Source organism: Anarhichas minor, unplaced genomic scaffold (assembly GCF_050575085.1).
Source record: "Anarhichas minor isolate MPS153535 unplaced genomic scaffold, ASM5057508v1 ptg000014l, whole genome shotgun sequence".
Taxonomy (NCBI): domain Eukaryota; kingdom Metazoa; phylum Chordata; class Actinopteri; order Perciformes; family Anarhichadidae; genus Anarhichas; species Anarhichas minor.
The window spans coordinates 12,461,792-12,485,878 of record NW_027466460.1 but is presented as its reverse complement, the minus strand read 5'-3'; the positions used below and the strand labels follow the sequence as shown (position 1 = coordinate 12,485,878).

The window sequence follows — 24,087 nt, the reverse complement described above, 5'->3', positions numbered from 1 at the left end:
CTGAAATAAAATCAATATGACCAAAGGGAGAATAAAGGATATTCAAGTGAGATGATAGTCTCTTATTCTTATGGAGTCTGATTCTGTGCCCCAGCAACACAGCTACATTATGTATGCTGTGTTAAGATTGTAAAGCTCTGCAACACAAACTTGTAAATTGGGGTTACGTAAATAAAAAGCAAAAGAAGAAAACACACAGAAAAAGGCGTGTGCTGTGATTTGGAAAGACGTCGTTTTAAACAGAAATATCTGCATGTGTATGCTTCTGTAAGGCTGTTTGTCTGTGAGCATTGTTTTTTCGCAGTGCTGAATTGGCAGCGATGTGTGCTCTCCAAAACCGGATCGGCAGAGTGCCAGTTGGGCGTGGTTTCCACTCCATTATAATTCATTGCAGCACATGCCACTTATCCCGATCTGAATTGACTCCATACCACGTGTACCAATAAAAAGCTGAGTCATGACTAAAGGAGATCCAGGTATGCGCTCCACAGGGCTATTAGCAGTGCGAAGAAACAATAAAGGGACAAAGTTGAGTCTAACTGGCAGGGCTCCAACACCAGAATCGAGTGCTGGACCGAGAACCATCACAGACTAATGTCTGCATCTCTCCCAGAGGAACTGCACACGTTCTATGCATGCTTTGAGACCAGCTCCCCAGCTAGTAATATCCAGGGCAGATGTGTGCAGATGTTTTAAAAGGGTTAACCCACGCAAGGCGGCTGGACCTGATGGCATCCCTGTCTGAGCTCTCATGGCGTGTGCGGATCAACTGGAAGATGTTTTCACAGACATTTTAGACCTCTCACTGATCCAGTCTGTCGTCACCACCATTGTCCCTGTCGCCAAAAAGACCAAAGCCCTCTGCCTGAACAACTACCACCCAGTCGCACTCACCTCCATCATCACGAAGCACTTTGAGCGGTTAGTCTAATCCTTCATCTCCTCCCTGACTTACCGGACCCACTTCAATTCATTGATCAACGCTATCACCCGATCCGCAACGCTGCCCGCTCCCACCTGGACCAGAGGAACAACGTATGTGAAAATGCTGTTCATAGAGCATGGATCAGCATCCATCAATCACCCAATCAATAATCACTGAGGGCGATGACACGGTCTACGGAGAGGAGGTCAGAGCCCTGACATCTTGGTGCCAACAACCTCCATCACAGCGGCATTGTGGACTACAGGAAGAGACAGACCATCACCATCATCACCATCATCATCAATGGGGCCGCTACAGGGGAGAGAGTCAGCAGATCACCACACAGACTCCATCCCCATGATGTCTGCAGTCTGAGGAGGCTCATCATGCACTCCAGGACACTCTGCAACAGTGTCCAGGAACTTCAATGATCCCGGACTCAAACTGTTCAGCCGGCTGCTGTCTAGCAGACGGTCCGCACCGCCAGGATCAGGGACAGCTTCAGACTACAGACTATGAGTCACTATGACACCGTACCATGATACTGTCACTTTACTTCTATATACTTTAATTACTGTTTTACACCTCTCTGTATATGTATCACTTCTCCTTATGCATACACATGTACTATAATTGATTATATTCAGTGGATTCATTTGTAATACTGTATACCATAAATATATATAACTTTACTTGTATTTTATGTATGTTTATATTTGAGCAGTATATATAAACTTGCACTTTTATATTAGATTTTCCATTTTGCTTTTACTTTGATGTGATTTTCCCTTCTTTTTTTTATAAATACGTATCTAATGAGCACTGTTGGAAGGAGTCTGGGATCCAAGACTTTCATTGCCAACGACAGCTTCGCTGTAATTGTTGTGCATATGACAATAAAGAACTTGAAATAGAAAAAGGCCCCTTGCCGTCTTTGCCAACACTTTAAAGCAAAATATTTAATTAAAGTTTAGCACAGCATCTTGACTACCTGCTGCTGTATGATTATCAGATGATAAGAGATTTGGCGACTGCCACCTCATATGCCGCCTGCACTCCATTTAGGTGTTGCTGCAGCGCCGTAAGCGGCGTGCGGGCACATCCAAATTGAGCCCAACCAATATGATCTCCCGTCATCCACAGCTTGGAGATGATTACGTCGATGCACGTGCAGAACATGAGATCCTGATAGTCCCTTAAACATGGAGGTGTTTGTATGAGCAGCACACAAATATAGGACTGATTGAACTGCATATCGATCGAGGAGAGGAGATAACGTGGGGCCTGTTTGACACACACACACACACACACACACACACACACACACACACACACACACACACACACACACACACACACACACACACACACACACACACACACACACACACACACACTCGTGTACAGACAGAATTCTTCAGGTCTAATTTTATTCAGTATGATTTCCCAGGAGAGCGTCCATAAGAGCCAGAGACTCAACACCAACACTGACACTGTCTATTCTTGTGAGTGTATGTTGCTTCGTGTGTGCATGTATGTGTGTGTGCGCACTCGACCGCATCTCTGCCTGAAATAGAGGCTTTAACCGAACCGCTCTCCTGCTCCCTCCGACTTCTTCCACCAGTGAGGATAGATGCTGCATCCTCACCGAGGTCTATAATGCAATTTCTGGCCGTTGAGCTCATTAACTGCACTGACCGGCCCTTTTTATCACAACTGTTTTATCCGGCACACGCGCTGATTAATAGGCAGAGAAGGCACGCTTCCACTTGCCTATAGTGTCTGAGGAAGGAGGGAGCCTGGGAGGTTATTAACAGTCAAAGACAGAGGAGCTCAGTGGGCGGTTCTGAGAATGCAGTCAGACCAATTAAGATAGCATATTAACGTCTGAACATTCGTTGAGTTAAAACTCTTTGTTCGTGTAGTTTTTCCCTCATTTACATACGATTCACACGTACTATTTACACGTAAAATTACTTGTGAGGATGGTGGCTGATGGCTACAGCGATTGGCTTCACGCTTCCATTTGTTCCATACTGGGAGGTCTAAAGCGTAATTTCCCATAAATCTTCAAAATGGAACTTTCATATCCGAAAAGCAACACAGAGGGAAAGAAATGAAATATGCCAATAAGACATTTGAGATTAAAGGGACCTACGTTAACGTAGATTTCCCCTCCAAAAATAAAAATGTGTTCGGAGTAGCTGGAGGGTGGTTATACATTCTCATCACAAGAGGTACAATATAGTCAGACACACACACACACCGGCATATAAATAAGTGTGCATATCAGACTGAATTGCAATGTAGTTGAGATTTAATATAACATAAACTCAACATGAGACTTTTTGCTCTCTTTTAGTTCTACACTTAATTAAATGGGACAAAAATGTTCTGGCTCTTTTAATTAAAGACACACTCAATTGTAAAACAGTGCATGACTCTGCATGCTTATGTGTGTGGGTGTGACAGTTCATCCCCAGGCAGAAGAGGGAAATTAAAATACAGTAATCAACTGCATCCTATTCCCACTACTCCCTGTATCCCTCATCCCAGCTCCTATATTAAAAAACAGCCTCTTTCTCTTATATCCCATTCTCCATTCTCCCTCACATTACCCCCTCACATCCCCCCCCCCCCCCCCCCCCCCCCGACTCCATACAACTGTCCTGTCTTACCTCTCCTCCTCTTGTGAACCAAAGCGCCAAAGCCAGATTGGTCTTTCATTAAGTGTTTGGCCCCAAGACTCATTTAATAAACACTCTCGGGGTGTCCGCACTGCAAGGCTGACTGCTGAACACAGACGCACAAACATACACACACACACACACACACAAATACAAGTGTGCCAAGAGCTAATTAGCACAAACATGTTACAGGCCAAAGGATGAGTGAGAGAGTCCGTGCCTGTATGAGAGTGTTTTTACATCTAAGTGCGTAAGAGTGTGTGTGTGTGTGTGTCAGGTTTGGGGACCGTCTCGCCTGCCAAACAGAGCCCACCATCTCGGCCCTGTCTGCCCTCCCTCTCTATCTCCGATAGGCAGCGAGCCACCTTCTTAACCCTCACTGCGTCTGACATACAGACAGCGGGGCAGGAGGAGGGATACTCCACTGTACACCAGGTCCAGACAGCTTGCTATTTGGCAGCTGGGGCTCCAAAGCAAGTGGCAGCCAGCCACCCGCACGTTACACTGCACACATGCAGCGACGCTCTCACTCGGGTACTCGCACAGTTGGGAGCATTCACCGTTCCCTGCGGCCGTTTCAACCGGATGTTTGCTTGTGAGTTTAAGTCAGTGGACGCGTGAATACATTCTCTGTTGGACTGATTGATCGTTAATGTACGCAGTGTTACATTATGTGTGTGTGTGTGTGTGTGTGTGTGGATATGTTTAAAACCTGCTTCATCTAAAGGATTTTGTTAAAGCAACCGGGTTGAGGTATTCAAATTTTTAAGCTCTCCTGTTCTCAAAATTGCCTGTCAGCTTGAGTTGTGGTGTGGTGTCCTCTATCCCAAAGTAATTGGTAACTATAAAACGGTGCTGCAGAGAGTGCATTGTTGTGAACGCGGAGAGGAGGGGGACCGCTTCTGTAGCATATTCATCAACATGTGTTATGATAGCTTTTTGTTTGGCTTGGTCTACATTGCCTGCACAACTGCAAACAAAAGCTGACATTAAGAAAAGCAATAACTGCTGTATAAGCATTACCATAACAAGCCATCCTTTTTAGTGAAAGTGTTGTGTTTTTTTGTTCTTTTAATTCTATTGATTTTCAGACCTTTAATGGGGATGGAAATTCATCGGTGGCTCGTTTCATTTCAATTCAGATAAAAACCCAATATAGACTTCTTGTAATCTCACTGGACTCTCTGAGGTTTATTGTGCAAGTCGGCCTTCACAAATTGCAATTCTTATTACGTAAAATAATAAAACATACTAGAATAACTGCCTCCTGCTTTATGCCTCCACTAATCAGTCAAGTTGCAGTTTATTTCATCACATCATCATTGGATCCTAGAAGACATTTGTGTGAAATTGTCATAATTAGCGTATGAACTCTTGAGTTATGGTCACAGTGACCTTTGACCACCAAAATGCCATGATGTAATGAAACTCCCTCAAGGCATTCCTGAAATATGTTCAGGAGAGCGGGAGAGTTGTGAGGTCACAGTGAGCTGAACCTTTGAACACAAAAATGGAGAATGGCTCCATCGTGGCATCCTGGATCAAGCTGCACCTAACGGAGCGCAGGTCTCTGGTGAGACAAGAGGAGGCGGAGTCTGTGTTGAGTTGATGGACAACGTTTCCCTGATATTGAAGTTTTAGTGTTAAGATGCCAGCCGTATTATCTGCCCAGAGAAATGTTTTGCTTGTTGTTTACAGTCCTCCTGATGCAAATTAAAAACAAATGCACTTCAGGAATGTCCAACTGTTGTTGCTTTTTTCTTTTATCGTGTTTTTCTTGAGTAGCAAATGAGCTACAGCCGCATTTCGTTGTTCAACCCTGTCTTGCATAATAACAATGAATTATCCTTTAATCCTTGTTTGTGCTAAATTTGAAGAAATACCCTCAAGGTGTTCCTGAGATATCACGTTCACAAGAATGGGGCGGACAATCGGAAAACATAATTGCCGCAAGCCACAGCTATTGCCAACTCAGAGGCATAAAAAAAAGAAAAAAAGAATTGCAATTCAGTGATAGTTGAGCTGCCGGTGAAAACCATTTCAATGAAATGTAATCTTTTAGAGGCTGATGGCGAACACCTGACAACCAGCTCCTGTTGTGATGCTTTCGGGGGTTAATTGGGCTCAAGCAGAAGCTGGAGGTCTGGGATGATATGAGGTAATCCAACAGTACAGAGTGAGGACAAGAGACAACCGGTCCTGGTGGTGAACAGAGAATCAAATCAATGAAGAGAACCTAACTTTGACAATTTCCTACAACAGTTTCGTGTAGTTATGGAAAATATGATAGATGTGTTTTTGTAATGGGATTAAACAGTCTGACTGAGTTAAGACTGAGAACTGGACCAATGCCGCTCTTGACATTCTGCTGCCAGCAGCTTGACAGTGAGTGATTTTCCATGCATAGTTTAAATTAAGCTATTGTTAACACAGCCTGGGGTTGAAGATTTGTTTTACAGTACATTTGCTGAACTTTCTTTAATCCTCTCGCTCCGTCAAAATGCAACGCCTCAAAAAAAATGATCTTCCAAAAAAACCCCCATTTCTTTAAGATTCTGATTGCTACAAATGTGAGCGAAGGGCCTAAAAGCTGAATCAAGTTGGGTCAAACTATGATGTCATTGTTGCAGCTTCAACAGTGATGGTTGTTCTTAAGTCTTATTCTACTAAGTATGTTTTTCTCTTCCTCCACAGCAGCACTGAAAAGGGCAGTAATGTCAGCAGAGCCTGATTCTAGTGCAAAGTAAAGGGTAGCCCCTCCCCCAAGACAGATTATTGAAACCTGTCCTGATGATCAGCTGCTAAACACTATACAAACTAGAACTCCTCCTCAGTTTAACAATAGTATGTTGACATACCTAACATGTATGTGTTTCAGAAGGTAAAAAGTCTGACTTCATTTATAATTTGAGCCCTGATGCGGTATTATGCACCTCAGACATGCTCTGCAGGGCGGCATAACAGCGTGCCTCCACTCAATGTCATTGGCATTCCTGCTGCAAGATCCATTAAGTGTGCTTCTTGTTCCAAACTTCTTCTAAAAGAATCACTTAAAACTAAAAAAAAAAGTGTCACTTAAAACAACAGCAAAAAAACAATTGTGAGAACCCTTTCATCTGGTAATCAACAAAAAGGGAGGAAACAAAAGCATCCACAACACAGCTCCACGTCGCTATAATAAGCCTGTTGGAGCTGAACCAAATGAGAGGAAATAATGGAGGCAGACTGCTGATGCATAAAATGTGCATCAACTATTTAGAAGGCCTGGATTGTGTCTATCTCAATTTAAATCAAGCCAAAACATTTCGGACTACATTAAAATGATAACAGGGAAACATTCATGTTCATTAAAGGCAACCGTCGGGCACATCCACAGCGGCACAATCAGAACCACACGCAACGTCCTGGAGGCCACACACACACACACACACACACTGCGTGGCCTCCATGATGTGGACACGTCCACATTACACCCAATCTCTGAAACAAATGGAAAAAAGATTTAAGGGCGACTATTTTGATAATCTCATCATTTCACTTCAGTTTTTTCAAGTATAGACACTCTGGGTCCCGCTTTTTGGTGATGTTTTTTGGACTATTGGTCAGACAAAACAAGACTTTTAAAGGAGTCAACCTGCTCTTGCAAATTTGCACATAATAGAGGCCTTTTTGTTTTGACAAGCGGGAAAATTGAAGGCAAACCGCTTGGCCGGCCTTTTTTTTTTACGCTCACTTGAGGTTTTTTTTTTTTTTTGCAATCGTCGAAAACGACGTAAACTTGCATAATTCACATTTCAAAAGTTCACTTTAATTCACTTAAGTGAAAATAGGAGGGCTTCGTACTTTTGGGATCACTCTCGTGTCAAAATTGTATTTCGGTTTCTGTCCGCGCTTTATTAATTGTCCTCACCGTATTAAACCAAACCTCAAGTTATTCTCTGTTAATGTCGTAGTCCTGCATGGTGACTCTTAATGATTTCCCCCACTCAGAGAAATACAGCCTGCATATGTGACTGCACATGAGACCAATAAAGAGAGGGTGAAAGAGGGAGAAAAAGAAGGAGAAAGAAAGATGGTAGAGGTTACAACAGTAATGAACAGTAATGTGTTTGAGAGAGATTTTAACTGCCCTTTCACTGAGTCAGAAAACATTTCCCTACCTTCTGCCCTACACACTCTGCAGCTCTGTGACTTGTAATTAACGCACTGCCTAAATCACAGTCTTGCTTCCTCAATCACCTTTACAGTTCCTTCAAACGGTCAAACGGACACAGAAAGGGAGACTTTCCTGTGCTCGCTCAGCGGCTTGGCCAGTTGCCACTGCCAATATGTCCTCCATAAAACACACACACACACACACACACACACAGGGAGAGGAAGTGCATGCCTGCGCACACATAGTCCAGTATGCTTGTGCATACTCAGCCTGCAGTCCAGAAGTAATTGGTGTGTATGTGTGTGTGTGTGTGTGTGTGTGAGAGAGAGAGTGAGAGCAACAGAGTTAAAGAGGACTGCTGGACAGGCCCACGTTTGTTTAATGTCCCCTGGCCGTGTACCGGGGGACAGGCAGAGAGAAGCGGGGAGGCAACGGTACAGGAAAGGAAAGCAAAGCGGGGCAAGGGTGAGGGGGAGACAGGAAGGGAGGAGGGGAGAGAGGGATGAGGCAAGATGCAGTGTAAACACAGAAGGGAGACTTTTCTTTTTTTCTTTCTCCACTCGCTGTTTGTTCAGCTACAGGAGCTCCGTGACTCACCTCCTGTCTACCTCTGCTTTACGTCCGTCTGTGTCAAACAGGCGCTCATTCACGTAAATGCACACGGGAGAACATTTGCTTTTCATGGTGCAAATATCAGTCGCAACAGGTCGTGCATTAAATTAGGCCACCTTCTTTTAACAAGGCGTCTCGATGAATGGTAACAGTGTGCCTGTGTGTGTGTGTGTGTGTGTGTGTGTGTGTGCAGCTGAGTGACTGCTGTAGTCCCATTAGGTGGATGGATCTCTAGACGAATGGCTATTATCCTAATTAGCAGTAATTATGTCTGCCTCCAATTAACCACACAACTAGCGGTGACTTCTCTCGCTGTCTTCCCGTCTCACACGCTCCCGTTCGCTCTCGCTCAGCTGGAGAAACACACCTCGTGCTCAAACACCGTCTCTCCCAGCTGCTCAGCTGAAGAAGACCAGCTGAACAGAGAGCCGGTAATCTTCACACTTGAAAATAAGCCGTCATTTTCTAATTCTGGTTCTTGCGACTGTTTGAGCCTGAAATAAAAAGCGCGTGGTTTGGTGTTCTGCTTTCACAGTTCCGAACCTCCGAGATTCGCTCTGTGGAGGTGTCTGCAGCCGACGGTGAAGCAGTCCTTTTCGAAGTCCTTTCGTGGTTTGTCAGTGCTGATGCACAGTTGGTCTTAAATGTTTTTGATTCAGGGTAACATGGTTGGATGTATGCTGCAGGGGGGAAAAGTGAGCCATGTGAGTTTAGCGGTAGCCTCAGGTTTCATATATTGGTACATTTTCTGGTAATTCAATTAAGATGCCAATTCATATATAAAAAAAAGATCAGCTGGGAGTGCTAATTTGCTAATTTGGTTCATTTAATTTCTGAAAAACCAAGGTACTTGACTATGTTTACATGCAGATAATGTTTTATTGCCCTTATTCTCAAAAGGACAATATTCCTTCTCAGCTGTTTCCGAGGCTAATGAAAATGATGATTCCACTAATATTCCTGTTTGTTTACTTTGATTAACGTGCTTCTTTGCGTCAAAATAGGATCTTTTGTGGCGGACTTGTTGGACAGTGCGCGCACAGCCTCCCTCTTTCATTCCCTCAACTGATTTCTTGAAAAGAAGAGGCTTCTTCCAAAGAATGCTCCTATAACCCGAAAAATATCGGGAAATGCAACATTGGGAACAAAAGCAATATGTTGTTGGCATTACCTGTATCAAACTCAGAATAATGCAACATTTTGAACAATAGTGGAGTACTAGTGTGCATGTAAACGTAGTAATTGATGCAAAAAAAAGTGAATAAATGTAGATCCAAATGTGTGTGCACAGGGTCACACTGTTAACCTATAAAAACATATTGCTATTCAAATGTAGACAAATTTCTTCCTGTAGGTTTAAAGGTCAGTGCTAACAGTGTGGAGTAAACAAGCACAATGTTCCTGCTCTATTATCAGCACCCACACAGCCGAACACTGGCAGCATCTCCTGTAAAACAAGGGCTTTTAACTGATACACTTGTCACCGCGGTGATAGGAAATCAATACAATGCCAAAATAAAAATGATTCCGCCTACAGGTGAAAACATTTTAATCTACATTATTTTCTAACAAACCTAACCACACACACTTGCTCTCATAGATTTTCCAACGTGCACAAAGCCCGCAGCTACGTTGTCAGTGAATGCATCACACGCACACACCGACCTGTTCGTTCCACAAAGCCGTACAGTTTGACAGAAACGGCTGCGTCTGTTCACTTGAAAGTGGGCAAACACAAAAAGGCTGAGGACACTTTGGCAAATATAGGCCAGCATGTATGTGTATGTATGGCATGCAATTTGGTGAGAACCGCCCAGTATCGACTCTTCTTTTGATGCATTTAAACATACTCGTCTTTTTGTTGTTGTTGTTATGATTCTCGAGAGGTCCGTGTATGCCCCTCCATCAACCGAGACTGCAATTGCTCTTTGCTCTTGCTCAATTTTATGCTAAAAAGGTACCACAATTGCAGTGTGCCAACTGCTCTGCATAAACACAACCTCAGCTGCAACGCCACCCACTTCGGTGAAAGCAGGTTTGTTTGGAGCCGAGCAAGACGGACAGCTGACGTCATTGTGTGGATGCTGGTTCAGGAGCAGCTACGTACCGTTTGCTTACAGATAGATGAACGTGTCTGTGACATGTGTGTGAGTGCTTGTGTAATGGTTGTGGTACAATGTAATTATCTGGTGAGCTGAGGTGAAAATGATAGATAGGACACCTGTAGCGTGACCTCACACTAAATACTGAGAGTTTTCTTCGATAAGGATGGATGGCGTTTGAGCTAAAAGCCGAGGACATTGGGTCACCCCCTTAAACACTGTGAACACATTTACTTCTTGACACACGGCCCCGAGTCATAAACACAAAACTCCCACGTGAATACATGAGCGGAGAGGTTAGAGCACAGAAAGCGAGAGTGTAATTTCCCGAGAGCCGGAAGCGCTAAAAATCCGCCCTTTATTTGTCTGTGAGAGAAAAGAAACCCGTGACCTTCTGCTTATTGATCCAGCTCTCTGATCTTCAGGGTGTCATCTTGTGGCTCTGATATTAACCAGTCGATCAGCATTCTGTTGCTTCTGTCTGGATATCCTGGGGATGTTTAGCTTAGGAGACGCAGAGATGTGTCTGTAGTGTGGAGGATGGCGAACTAACATGGACTTAGATCAGCGTTTCCCAAACCTTTTTTCTGGGGGCCTACTCTTTTAAAGATGACAAACCAGTACGACCCAAAGGCGGCTCGAGGGTTTACTGCAGATATAGAATGGAAGAAATTCAGTGGAAGAAATTCAACAAACTGATCTGGTGACCCCAATAAAATCCCCTGCAACTCTCCCGTGTGATGCAACCAGGCGGCAACCTCCAGTTCTGAGAAGTGAAGCCAACGAGGAAGTGCCTTGAACGTGCATTCTTTCAAATGGCCAGCAGGAGGGCGACTCCTCTGGATGAAACTACTTCTCACTTGATTCATCATCACCTCAGTGAACATTGAAAACATTTGATAAATCATGGTCCCATGTGGAGTAAAACAGACCATAAAGCCGGGTATGCTTTTAGGGCGTGGCTATCTTGTGATTGACAGGTCGCTACCAAAGCCGTATAATGCGTCTCTACCACGGCGTCACTCCTCCGCCGCCCAAATATCACAAACATCTCTTTTTGTTTACTGGTTGCAAAAAGCCAAGAGGACGACGGCTACAGTCCAGGATGGCGATGGCCAAAATGCGGAACACGTGGCTTCCAAACCGCGCTCCACAAACCAATGGGTGACGTCACCACGACTATGTCCACTTCCTGTATACAGTCTGTTGTTTCATGGTGTCTTCTATCCCCTCCTTTCAAGCAGCTCTTCCTCACTGCACTGTGTAGTCTCCCCCTCTCTCTCTCTCTCTCTCTTACGCATTCTCGCCGATGCTTTCCCGCTCTACTTTTGGTCGATAGGTTAAGAACTCTTCCCAATGAAAGATGTGTGCAAGTGGTACGAGTGTGTGCATGTGTGTACAGTCTGGTCCGTGATGGATGTGTGTGTGGCAGGTAATTAAAAGTGTGATTAGTGAATAATTAAAAGAGGTCTCTGTCTTTAGAATATTTAACGACTTCAGACAGAGGACATGCTCACGCACACCCGCATGCACACACACAAGCTGGCAGGTGGGAGTGTGTTGGTTCAGACTTTAATGGGGGTATAATGATCCCTGAGATGATATAGGATATAGGCAGGGAGTCACAAGCAGAGAGAAGAAGAAGTGAAGAGAGGTGGACAACGAGGGGAAGTAGTGGATCAGACAAAAGACACCGCACCTTTCAAAGATATACATCCAGAGAATTAATCATCATCAGCACGATCACACACACACAGAGACACACACAATCACACTTACACACACTTCTCTCACTCTCAGTTTTCTGTCCGTCTTTGAGTGATCAGTTCAGACAGAAGCAGCTGCTCTCTGGCAGACGGAAATAGATTAACAGAGAATCACTAAACACAGATCCTGCAGGCTCACACACACTGAGGGAAACACAAACATAAGAGTGAAGGAATAAATGAGTTGTACGTGTGAAGGAGTCAGAGCTCAGTTTACACCCGGTCTTAAAATGAAATCACAGCCGTTGCTTATTAACAGCTATTTGTACGTGTTCATGTCTGCACTGTGACGAGATGTCATCTTTGTAGACTTCCTAAAGCACTTGAGTAGGTAAAAATAAGTTATAGTTAGTAATAAGGTGACTCAAAACTCATTTTGAGTCACCTTGTATTTTGAGTAATTAAGATACTCCACAGTTATAAGTCAATAGAATGCTGCTGGGATGACGTGTTTTTGGAAGTAAGCATCGCACTGGTTCTCCATTGGATTTTGAATCATTGCAGAAAATAAGCTCCTGTGTCAAACACAAGTTTATGATACAGACACTTTTTGTTGAGCAAGATAAACTCAGATGAACACTACGTTTATGACCTTTGAAGTGCGATGGCATCTGCCATAAGTAAAAAGCTACTGCTGGGCGCATAAGCGCAAGTATATTAACGACGAGGCAGGAAGGGCGCTGAAGGCGGACTAGTCGGCTTGATGATGTTTACTGGTCTTATTTAGCCACTTGTTAGCAAACAACAAACAACTTGTTACCTTTTTTTAAGCCATGTTAAAGCTTCAAAATTCGCAAGGGATATATTTACTGATTTTATATCGTAGAACAAAAGCTCAAATCTCTTAGGCTTGTGTAAACCACAGACCTTATTTCAGGCATCTAACTGAAAACCCATTCATTAAACCCATTGACTTCAAGACCAGGGAACCTGAAGTGCAAAAATGCTAACTCATTTCCAGGTTTGAGGAGTCACCCCTGCAGCACTCTAGAATGAAAATCGTGCATATGGCTGCGAAGTAGCGAAATACTTCATTTGCCCGTCAATGGGTGTGCCAGCTCTTGCAGCATCCACCTCATTATGTCTCTGAGCTGCCAGCTCGTGTTGCTTCCTGCCTCAGCGCTCCTCCAGCCCCGTAGTTCTGTAGGATGGGCTGCCTTTAAATAGTCAACTTAATGCGTCACTTAATGAGACGGTGTACATGCTTTGCAGAATACTTTCCCACTTAACGCCAGGATACAGGAGACTTCACAAATGTCCTTTTTGTTATTTTGTTGAGGTTTGTCTGGTTCTTTGTCATTTGAAGCCATTTGCATTTGTTTGTGTTGTTGTCAGGTTAGTCGAACTCTTCACCCCTGAGTCAAACAACACCATTTGCTTAGCTATTGTCTCCGAAAAAAAGATATGAGCATATGAGTAAATGCACCAACGCATGAGCAGCGTAGTCTGGCAATATTTAAATATCACTAATTCAACAAATATTTTATAAAATATCTATTTTGGTGGTCCACTTTTTTTTGGCCATACAATCACGTACAGCATAAGGTAAATCCGACCACTGCATTTAATCCATCCTAAGCATTTAGGAGCAGTGAGCTGCTGTAAAGCGCCCGGGGAGCAACTTGGGGGTTCAGTGCCTGGCTCAAGGACACTTCGGCATGCAGACAGGAGGATCTAACGGGCCAACCGTGTTCAAAATCAGTAATATTCACTCTTTAGGTAACATCATTGTCGATACAAAGTTGCATAGCAATCCATTCAACCGTCCGGACCAGAATGGGTAAAAGCAAACTTGATGGATACGGGGACATTTTGACAGGAAGTGGGACAGCCTGCGTTTACTTTTCATTTGAGGCAGAACAGGTTGTCCCTTACAGGAGGAAAAAGAAAATGACAGGCAGGTACATCCCCCCCCCCCACTGATGATGCCAGAGTGCCTCTGTGAAGCTGAGTGCACAGCAAACCTCAGAGTGAGTCATGGCGGCTCTACACCCTGAGTGCTACTTCTTCACAAATCTGAACACACTGTATGCGCTGCATAGATCTACTGTAGATGACTCTGCCTGAGATCAAAATGAGGAGTTCTTGTGAATTCAGTCACGCTGCTGTGATAATGTGTGCCACGCGTGTTTACCTTCCATTGGCATATGCCTTGGCTTCTCCAGATACAGACGGCAGATGGCTTTAATACCAGAGCCGGGGGCCTTGTTAACAATGGCCTAATAGGACTTTGTTATGGTGTATAAAGTATTTATTTGCTGCTACAGGAACACAAACAACTACGGTGATTATTCGAGGGCAATTCAAATATGTTAAAGGAATAATCACGGTAGTTAATAGTAACATATTTTGCAACTGTGATGCAATCATCTGTGTCGCAGTCCTGCAGTTTAGGGAGCTTTTTGTTCCTCCTCCTCCTCCTCCTCCTCACTCCTCACTCCCCCTCCTCCTCCTCCTCACTCCCCCTCCTCCCTCTCCCGCTGCTCGTCTCCCTCCCGTGAGTGAGTGAGGCAGAGTAAGCCTCTGTCATTTGGGAGAGTCATTAAGTGCAGCCTCAGAGTTAATGTCTTTTCTACTTTCGACTTTAAAAAAAAGTTTGATTTTCACCGCGGTTGTTTGAGAAATGAAGACAGCAAATTTTGGAAGGCGTTTACAAAGAAGGGACGCACACGAGTTAAGGACAGATGAGGGGAGCCTCGACTTCACCCGATATATCCGCCAGACATCGAGGCTGTTATCTCAGCAAACAACAGAATATCTGACTGCGAGCTGGGCTCTGAAAAATAATAAGGCTATCAACTCTTAAATATCCAGTTCTGCACCACGATAGGAAATAAAGCGTAATCTAGTAAAAGCACAGGGTTTTTTTTTTACCTTGTGGCATCCGTGTGGTTCTACTCATAGCCTACAGCCTTGGAAACCACATCAACAGTTTTAAACAAAGCGACAACAAATTGCTTTTGGCAGAACAAGCGATGAATATTCATAGTCCGACAGCAGGCCCTAAAGTGCTGTCTTCATAATGCAATTCCATCCCACTCCACCTTGACAATGAATAATATTACCAGGAAATGCAATGCAATTAAAGCAACCCCTTGTTCGCTGTCTCCCTTTGCAACATGTGTCGCTCCCTCACTCCCAATGCAGTACAGTGATAACATTAAAAATTAAACAAGTCATCTGATTTTTCTTCTTTTTTTTTTTTACTGCAAAATTCATGAATAATCGTGGCGGTAGAATAAGTCGCCTCTGGCCAATTTTTTTAAAGCAAAAAAAAACAGTCGTTTGCCAGCAGACAGAACGTACGCACGTTGAACTGATCACACATGGAGAGGAGGAGACGTCGACTGTAAAGAGCCAGCGAAGTAGTTTCAAAATCTACGGTTAGAAAATCATTTCTGCAAATATTTAAATGGTTGATTAAAAATGTAGAGATGATTAGTAATCTCAACTGAATACATTATGCGTGTATTTACAGATACTCTGTGTGTAAACACACAACAACAACACACACACACACACGTCAGGGTTTTAACAATTTAACCTCCACACACATCGTGCTCTCCAATTCCCTCACAAACAGCTCGCTCGGCAAAAAGGGAAATGAGCAACTAACAAGACATCTGGACAGAAATGTGAGGGAAAAAAAGCAAAAAGATTAAATAAGAAATATACCAAATGAGCTTTTGAATTGAAAACAGGCCTCCATTAAAATAATCCAAGTGGTTGCTTCATGGTTGCTTCAGGTACCAGTGAGACGAATACGATGCAGGATGTCCATCCTTGATTGAGATTATGATACACCGCAAAAGAAGAAATGAAAAACAAAGTCATCTACCAGGAATGTTCGGACGACCCAGAGTTCTCCATTTTGTAGTATGTACTGTATAGTGGGATTATACCCAATATAGTGGATTCAAAGTATCGCACAATGCATTGTGAATAATAGCGGACAATGACGGTCACTTAACCAAGCACTGTATACCATCATGCTGACAGAAGAACAGACGAGAGGAGAGAGAACAGCGCCATCGAGACAAATCCATGAGCGGAAAAATATCATATTTAATGTGGGAAGAGCATCACAACAACAAAAAAACAACAAAGTACTTTGTATTTATTCATTTGTGAAAATACGTCGCCACATTCACAACGGCAGCGCATACAGTGTTAGTCCTTCGGTGTATACCTTTCAGAATAAAAGCCCTGGACATATGGGATGCATCACTGGTTACCAGGGGGCACTTCAACTCACTCATTTGAGTATTTTTCTGAGTATTTTGTTAAGAGGAGACGCTGTTTATCATGGATGGTTCTCCAGCCAACCCTAAATGTTGCTGATGAGTTCACTATATAGTAGGGACGTATCGATCAAAGTTTTTTACTCCCAATACTGATACCTGGGCTTTGGGTACCGATCGGATACAGTGTTTTATCAATAAGCTGTAGGCCTCACTGTGTGAACGACACTGGGATCGTTCTTATATGTGTAAGGCAACATCAGGCTCGACTTCTACATTCTTTTCCTAACTTTGCAAAAGAAAATGTGAGGAAACATAGATATGAATTTACTGAATTGCTATTTGTTAAAACAATGGTATCTGATAGCAGATCAGCCCATTGTCAATGAGACCTGATCGAGCTATTTGAGTCAGTATCGGACCAAAATCAATATGGTTACAGGCGCACCTCTCTACATAGTCCTCTATTTAGAACTCCCTGCATAGTGAGTAGGGAGCAGTGAATGAGACACATTTGTGGTACAGAGCCCTCCGCATCAAAGTGGCTCCATTGAAGTCGATGAAAGACGGAGTTCTTTTAGTGCTGAACATGACCTCACTTAAAGCTAAAGGACCGCGGTGCAGCAGTAGTTCAGGCAGAGCACCGCTTGCATTAGCTGATTGTCATCAGCTGCTTCATTCATGCTTCACAATCACTGGCTCATTCATCGGCTGTTTGGCTAACACTTGACTGGTAACGTTGAATGCTGATCATGCACGTGTACAGCGCAGCCGTTATGACCTCACACTCCTCACTGTTAGTCAGCTGATGCCTTAATGCCAATGCAACCCAAACTCCTCCTCCTTTTTAAGGTATTCTATAATATAATGAATGTTTGTGTGTATTTATCAAGAGGGGATTAGTTGTACCAGCATTAAAAACACTGCTGCTTAGACACATAAATCTACTGAACGTAGATTTATGTGTCTGCCAAATCTATAACCATTTTGCTTTAAATGGTCAATTCCTTGGCACAAGTGTCTCTAACTTAAGTGTATAAAATTCAGACTTTGCTGCCAATTAGTTCCACGAGTAAGTCATTATTTTAAACAGCACACGGCTTAACAACCAAAAATTCACCAGCGTAGAAACAACACCGAGACAGATCAACTCCCACAGCTTTGCTACGATCGGAAACATTTAAGTATTCATCGTTTCCCCTTAAAGACTTTAAAAGGTCAAAAGCAGAGGAATACCAAGATTACCATCTTCCCTTTGAACTGGGATCAACAACCACTAATACCACCTGACAAGAAGGAAGGACGAAGTGAGCGACAGACGGGGTGAGAACAAGAAGGAAGGACGAAGTGAGCGAGAGACGGGGTGAGAACAAGAAGGAAGGACGAAGTGAGCGAGAGACGGGGTGAGAACAAGAAGCAAACAAGAGAGAGACAGAGCAACACCGTTTCTGTTCAAATGAAGAGAGAGGTAAGTTATTGAAGTGGAAATGGAAGAGTTTACTGTAGAGAATTTTCATTCTGTTATTTGCCGCCACATTAAGCGACCAAAGAAGCAATTCAATTATGGAAAGGGATGGAAAGAGGGAAGGAAAAAAAAAAAAAGAGGGGCACAAAAGGCGAAAGGGAAGGAGAGGTAAATTGGAAAATATCAGTTCGGATGGGATTCAAAAAATGAATTCCTGTTGCTTTGTGTCCCGTCTTTTATTTTCTTCTAATCTACTGTGAAATGCTAAATGCTGATCATAGTGGTATATCTTTTAGCCAATGCCATTCACTGCCATTAGTGACAAAGAGGCAATTCACTTTAACACAACTCCTTGGTCAGGTAGTTTCTTTTTTTTGCCATTTTTAAATCAATTAGCAGACCTGAGCTATTATGAAGACAGCAGCATGGGACTCAAAAGGACACAAAACAATAGCCAGACCTTTCTATGAATCTAATATTTTCTAGAGAGTTGTCTAGCTAATGCATTGCATTAATGCACAGGCTTCAAATGCGGGCAGACACAGCTAATGAAGACATATATGGGCATTTATTTGGCAAGCGAGTCAGACTAATAAGTCGGGTCTATTCATCAAGTGGATTGCCTCGCAAGAGTGAGGCTGATTGGCTCGCTAATGCAGGAAATATTACAATATTTAACTACAGCAAGACCACAACTGACAACATACTACGTGCTGTGGCAGCAGTTCTTCCAGTGCGTTGACGTGAAGTGAGGTTTCTAAATGTGCTGTGAATGTTTGGAGAAAGTTGGATTTGAATTCAACTTTGTAACTTATGACTCCGTTAATGTCGTGTAAACAGCCAAGTTTCTAAAAGTTCCATAGCGTCAAAGAAGGAATCGGTATGTGAGCTTGTTTATGCAACTTAAGTGAAATCCTTAACAAAGACATATAAATGGGGGGGGGGGGTGTAGAATACAATACATGAGTAAGTAGAGGAAACTTTGGCACATGGCTCTTCTTAGTGCAGCCATATGTCTTAAAATCCGACTAGTCTGGGATGCTTTTGTGATCCCAAAAGTAACTAAAACATATCATTGAGAAGAAAGTCACATACAGTATCTAAGCTCCCGGTGACTCTGGAGATTAAGTCACAGACACAATAGATTAAACTCTTTACTCCATATTCATTTCCTGTTACTATTTCCCCCCCTATTTCTTCTTCTACCTCAGTCTCAGTCACTTTGATCCTCCCCTTTGGCTGCCGTGAGAAACTGAGTCATTATGAACCGCAGCGGTGCCGTTGTGGATGGAAGATCTTTCAAATGGGCGCTTGTATTTTCAACATGTGGTGGGATTTAAGCCAACACATCCTCTGAGTCTGCCTCCAAATGATGCTCTTTCACTCTTGAGCTTGCTGTCTGTCGAAAACACACACATGCATATGTGCACACGCCCGCAGACACAAACACACAAAACATCTGCTCGCAAAGTTCAGACAGCGAGAAAGTTCCTTCTGTTCAGACCTCTGCTGTGTGTGTGTGTGTGTGTGTGAGTGTGAGAGATGGAAAGCTGCAAAATAATGAATTGCTCCCTCTGTTTAAGTGGGGTTTGACAAATTAAAATGAATGAATGTGAAGACACACACACACACACACACACACACACCTCCACAGCATATGGCTGCTTAGGCCAGGTCTGTGAGGAGAAATATTTCCCAGAAGGCTCAGTCCTGACATTGACCACCTGTGACACCAGCGCTCTCCGCACCACTCGACTCCCCAGCAACGAGAAACTGAAATATTTGCCGCCTGCCCTGCCATGGTTCTGCATAGATCACTGCCTGTATTCGATCAATCAGGGCGCACCGACAGAAGAAGATAGAAGAGTTCTAATTCTCCTCCTGCGTGCTGTCCGCTTAAAAGCTGCTGGCTACGAGTATCGTTTCACGTCCGTCTGCCACAGGCCTCAGAGCTAATTAAAAAAACAGCGGCGCGCTCTTCTCGACCTGGGCTGCAGGTCACAGCTACAAATATATATCAGCGGCGGCGCTGTCCCGAAGTTGTTTTGACTGCTGCTGGACAGCAACATGAAAGAAGAAAACACACTCAATTATGTGTGAAGTCTAGAGCTCATGTGAAAATTGGAGGAAGGATGGCAAGGGAGGGTGGTGGGGGGGGGGGTGGGAAATTAGAGTGATGGCAGTGCAGCAAGGAGATAGAAGGGGGCAGGGAGTGTGAGCTCTATTAGATTGGAGCAGAATGTGTGGGAAGTGACAGCTTGTACGCTCTTTGCTGGCCAGTACTTTGAGGGCTGGGGAGTTTGGGTAATGTCATACACAAACAGGATGTGTGTGTGTGGACGTGATGGGTAAGGCGACGCTTAGACACACAGAGGGAGCAGGGTTGTGTGTGTGTGTGTTGTATATGCAGAAAGGGGTTAGGGGCAGACACACAGACGTAAATTGAGAGCGGTGGGAGAGGCAGAGAGGCAGACAGCGAAATGGGGCTTGGGACTCTGGGAGCGATGCATATCGGATCAATAAACTTCATAAACAACATCATCAGCTCGGTCACCACGAAGACAGCCAACCGCCAGGCGCCATCTGGCCCTGTCTCACCGGACCGCAGGATCAGCCAGCGTAACCTCGCTCACAAACACCAACGCGTACGCCAACGGCTCCACACACAGCTTTACACACACTGTTACACAGGCAGAACCGTGCAAATATTCAGCTGACACGCATGGCCGCACACACAGACGTTAGAGCCAGGTAGATGCAACTGAGATTGGTCTGGAGAGACAGATTGTGTGTGTGTGTGTGTGTGTGTGTGTGTGTGTGGGGGGGGGGTGCAGCACAGCAGTTAAGCAGTTTATTCAGGAACAGAAGTTTATGGCTTCTGTAACAGTATATCCTGTAGCATGATAATGACCGTAAAAGAGACAGAGAGGGAGAGAGGGAGAGCCAACGCATGGGAACAATGCCATATAAAGAATAATTTAGAGGCTGAAAAGCCGGAGTGAGAGAGAGATGGAGCGGCGAGGTGAGAGGAGGAGAGGGAGACACGTCTTGTAGAGACAAGAGGGAAGCTGTGAAGAAAGGTGCAAATTAGTCTTTTCTATGAGGGTTCAAAGGAAGTGTTATGCATGAATCACGGTGTGTATGTGTGGCGCAAGCAAATCAGAATGTTTCCTCTCACAATGCAAAAATAAAAAGTTGTTATCTAGATTACATTAATACTTGAAGATGACCCTTTTTCAAGTCATATTACAGGTGTGTGTGTGTGTGTGGGTTCTTTGAAGGGCAGAGACAAAATAAAAAAATTCATAAAATCACGGGGATGAAATGTTTCTGGATACGCTTTTTTTAACTATCTAACAATATCATTCAAATGATTTCTATATCACAAAATATATTACCATAATAACCAGACTCCGCAAGTGGCAGAACCTGTTTTTTTCTTGTTGCCATGGATACAGGTACTGGTGTGAAAAGCCTTGAATCCTAAACTGCTTCAAAGTTGCACACCAGTCAGGTCCTCTCGGCCCAAACGCAGTGCCCACCTCACACAGGACCGCCGGGAGCCCCATGACAGCAATGAAGAAATCCTATCTGGGCGACGGACTCTTCTAGTCTCTCTCTACTGAGTACTTGGGAGTCCGGTATATCGACTTTACAAAGAATAATTTGACATTGAATCAAATCCACTGCTTCAAAATGACTTTTTACACGATCCATTATTTCAGACTTAAACAACATGGAGTAGAAGAGCTGCAAAGAGCAGTTTGCAATCAGCACTTTTTGGATAGTTCTTTTGCTTAAGATTAAGCAATTATTAATTAACGTCTCATGTCACATGTGGGTTTATTCGTTCCAAAGAGTCTAGTATAACTAAAAGAACATTATTAAACACTTGAAAAACTGCATAATCACAAAATATACTCAAAACTACTAGAAAATGCTCAAGGATGACAGGTTTAAGTGGTGCGCCGACTCAGAGAAGTTCACGCTCTGTTTTCCTTTTTAAGTACGAATCAGATGAAATGCTAATGTTGAAAATAAATAAATTCCAATTTAAAAGAATACTTCACTCATCAATGAATCACCCGGTGCTACCTTGAATTCTCGAAGGAGGCTTTTATAGTTAAGCTTGCTTATTAAACTTAAGGTTTATACATTTGTATATTTGAATTAAAACACATCAAACCTTCAGAACCTGCAGATATCCGAGCCGCTACATGAATAGCTCTAAAGAATGACCTATTGTCATGAAAGACCAGCTTGTCCGTGACAGATTGTCACGGCCGATCGTGTCAGAGGGTGTGAAGAAACGTATGATTTGAAATGCTGACCCTTGAATCTCTCTCTGTTTGTCTCTCTGATCAGGAAGCGAGAGGTCGTCCTGGACACTCGAGAGTTAATTGAGATGGAGCAACATGATTTATATCAAATTAATGGAAGTGGCGCGTCTCCGTCTCTCTGCATAAAACCGGTATATGGTCCAAATAAAACATCTCCTACATTAAGTGTAAGGCCGCTGTTGTGTGAAACAGCACCTCCCTTTTTTTTATCCCCAGAATGCCCCTAACATTGTATTTCATAGAAATGTCTTCAGGGGAGGCATTCAGGTATTCAGTGGGAACTAACTCTGTCTGCAGTAAATAGCTGAGGAAAACCATGAATTTAATGGGTTATCTTGATAATAAAATGCAGGGACTGTGCAATTTTGGGCAGGATGTTAAACTGTTTTTTCCCCCCGAAACTCAATTAAGATAAAGGCCAAAGAGAAATGGAGCCGATGTAGCCACATTACCAGCACATACTGGCTCCGACACAGGCCACGGCGTCATCCGTGTCGCGATCGTCGGGCTCCCTGTGTGACGGCACATCGCTCGCTGTCAAATCACGCCGCGTTGTAGCTGCTCCGCTAAACCTACTGCTGCAACCGTTACATCAGCGCCGACTCTGCAATCTCTGCCGCCACCCCGACTTCAACTCAACGTTCATTATCTCTATATGTCATGCTTCTACTATTGATGGCTTCTGTTACGCTTGCAACTGGTTCTGGATCGGGGGATCTTCCAGACCGGATCCCCACCGCCAAACAGAGCGGACACAATCTTGTGACACAATCTTGAAGGAAATGGCAAACAGATAGTTTGTTCTTTGTGCTCATATGAACACAGATCTACAGGTTCTGGTAAGCTTTTAATTAAGTAACTAGAGGAAGATGAATCATATATAATGTATGATTAATAATATATAAAGGGTAGGTTAATAATATATATGAATATTAACAGTATACATATATTGATTTACTACATTTCCCCCATATTTAAATGATTATAGTGTCTCGCTTCTCTTTACGACGGCTGGCTTTTATTTACACTTTTGCCGTCCGACGTGGCCGAACAACACGTCTTACTAAATAGTTCTTTCAGAGCATCCGAGTCAGCAGCCTCTCTAGCGGCTCTGTGAGGCTGGACTCGAACTTGGACTTCTTCTGTTACAAAGGGATCTGGATGAGATTTGTAGAGAGTCTGGGCGGCTCTTTGTACCCGGCTGTCAATACCACTCTGATGTGGTTAAGTGGCCATTATATTAATTGATGGGCAGGTGAACATTTGGAGCACTAGGAGCCAATTTTTTCACACTTCAGACAGATATTTATTCATTTTTTATTCTTACCCGCCAGTGGTAGTGGCAGTAGCGCTCTTATTTGTAAAGGGTGAGGGCACTGTAGTGGTGATGTTGACAGTAAACACTTTATATACCGGCAGTGTCTTGAATCCATCCTCATTACCACACTCAATGGAGTCCCATTAAGTTAACAGGAGAGCCATTTTCCGGGTCCATTCAAATTAAAAAGCCGAGTCAATCTTGGTGTGAACCAACAACAAAAAAATGATGAAGTAAATAAATTTAAAAAAACTGCTAATGTACCCCGACTCCACAAGGCTTTCTCACAAGCACTTTTGCGGCGGTGACTGTCATAAAAGGAATGAAAAAGTTGCTATCTGGCCATTTAAGTGTACAGCAAGGCCACTGACAATTTCCTTCAATAACACACAGGGGAGCAGTTGGTGTTCTTAATGGGGAGTTAGTTATCTCGGGCTTTGAGAGCCGCCTAATGAAACCCCCGAAGGTCTGTATC

The 24,087-nt window shown here is 43.5% G+C and overlaps 1 protein-coding gene across 1 annotated transcript in view; it reads right to left on the bottom strand.

Moving 5' to 3' along the window:
* The window catches only part of LOC142950103 (protein sidekick-1-like), a 138,640-nt gene that overhangs the window by 102,500 nt on the left and 12,053 nt on the right, over window positions 1–24,087 (bottom strand). The window lies entirely within an intron of this gene.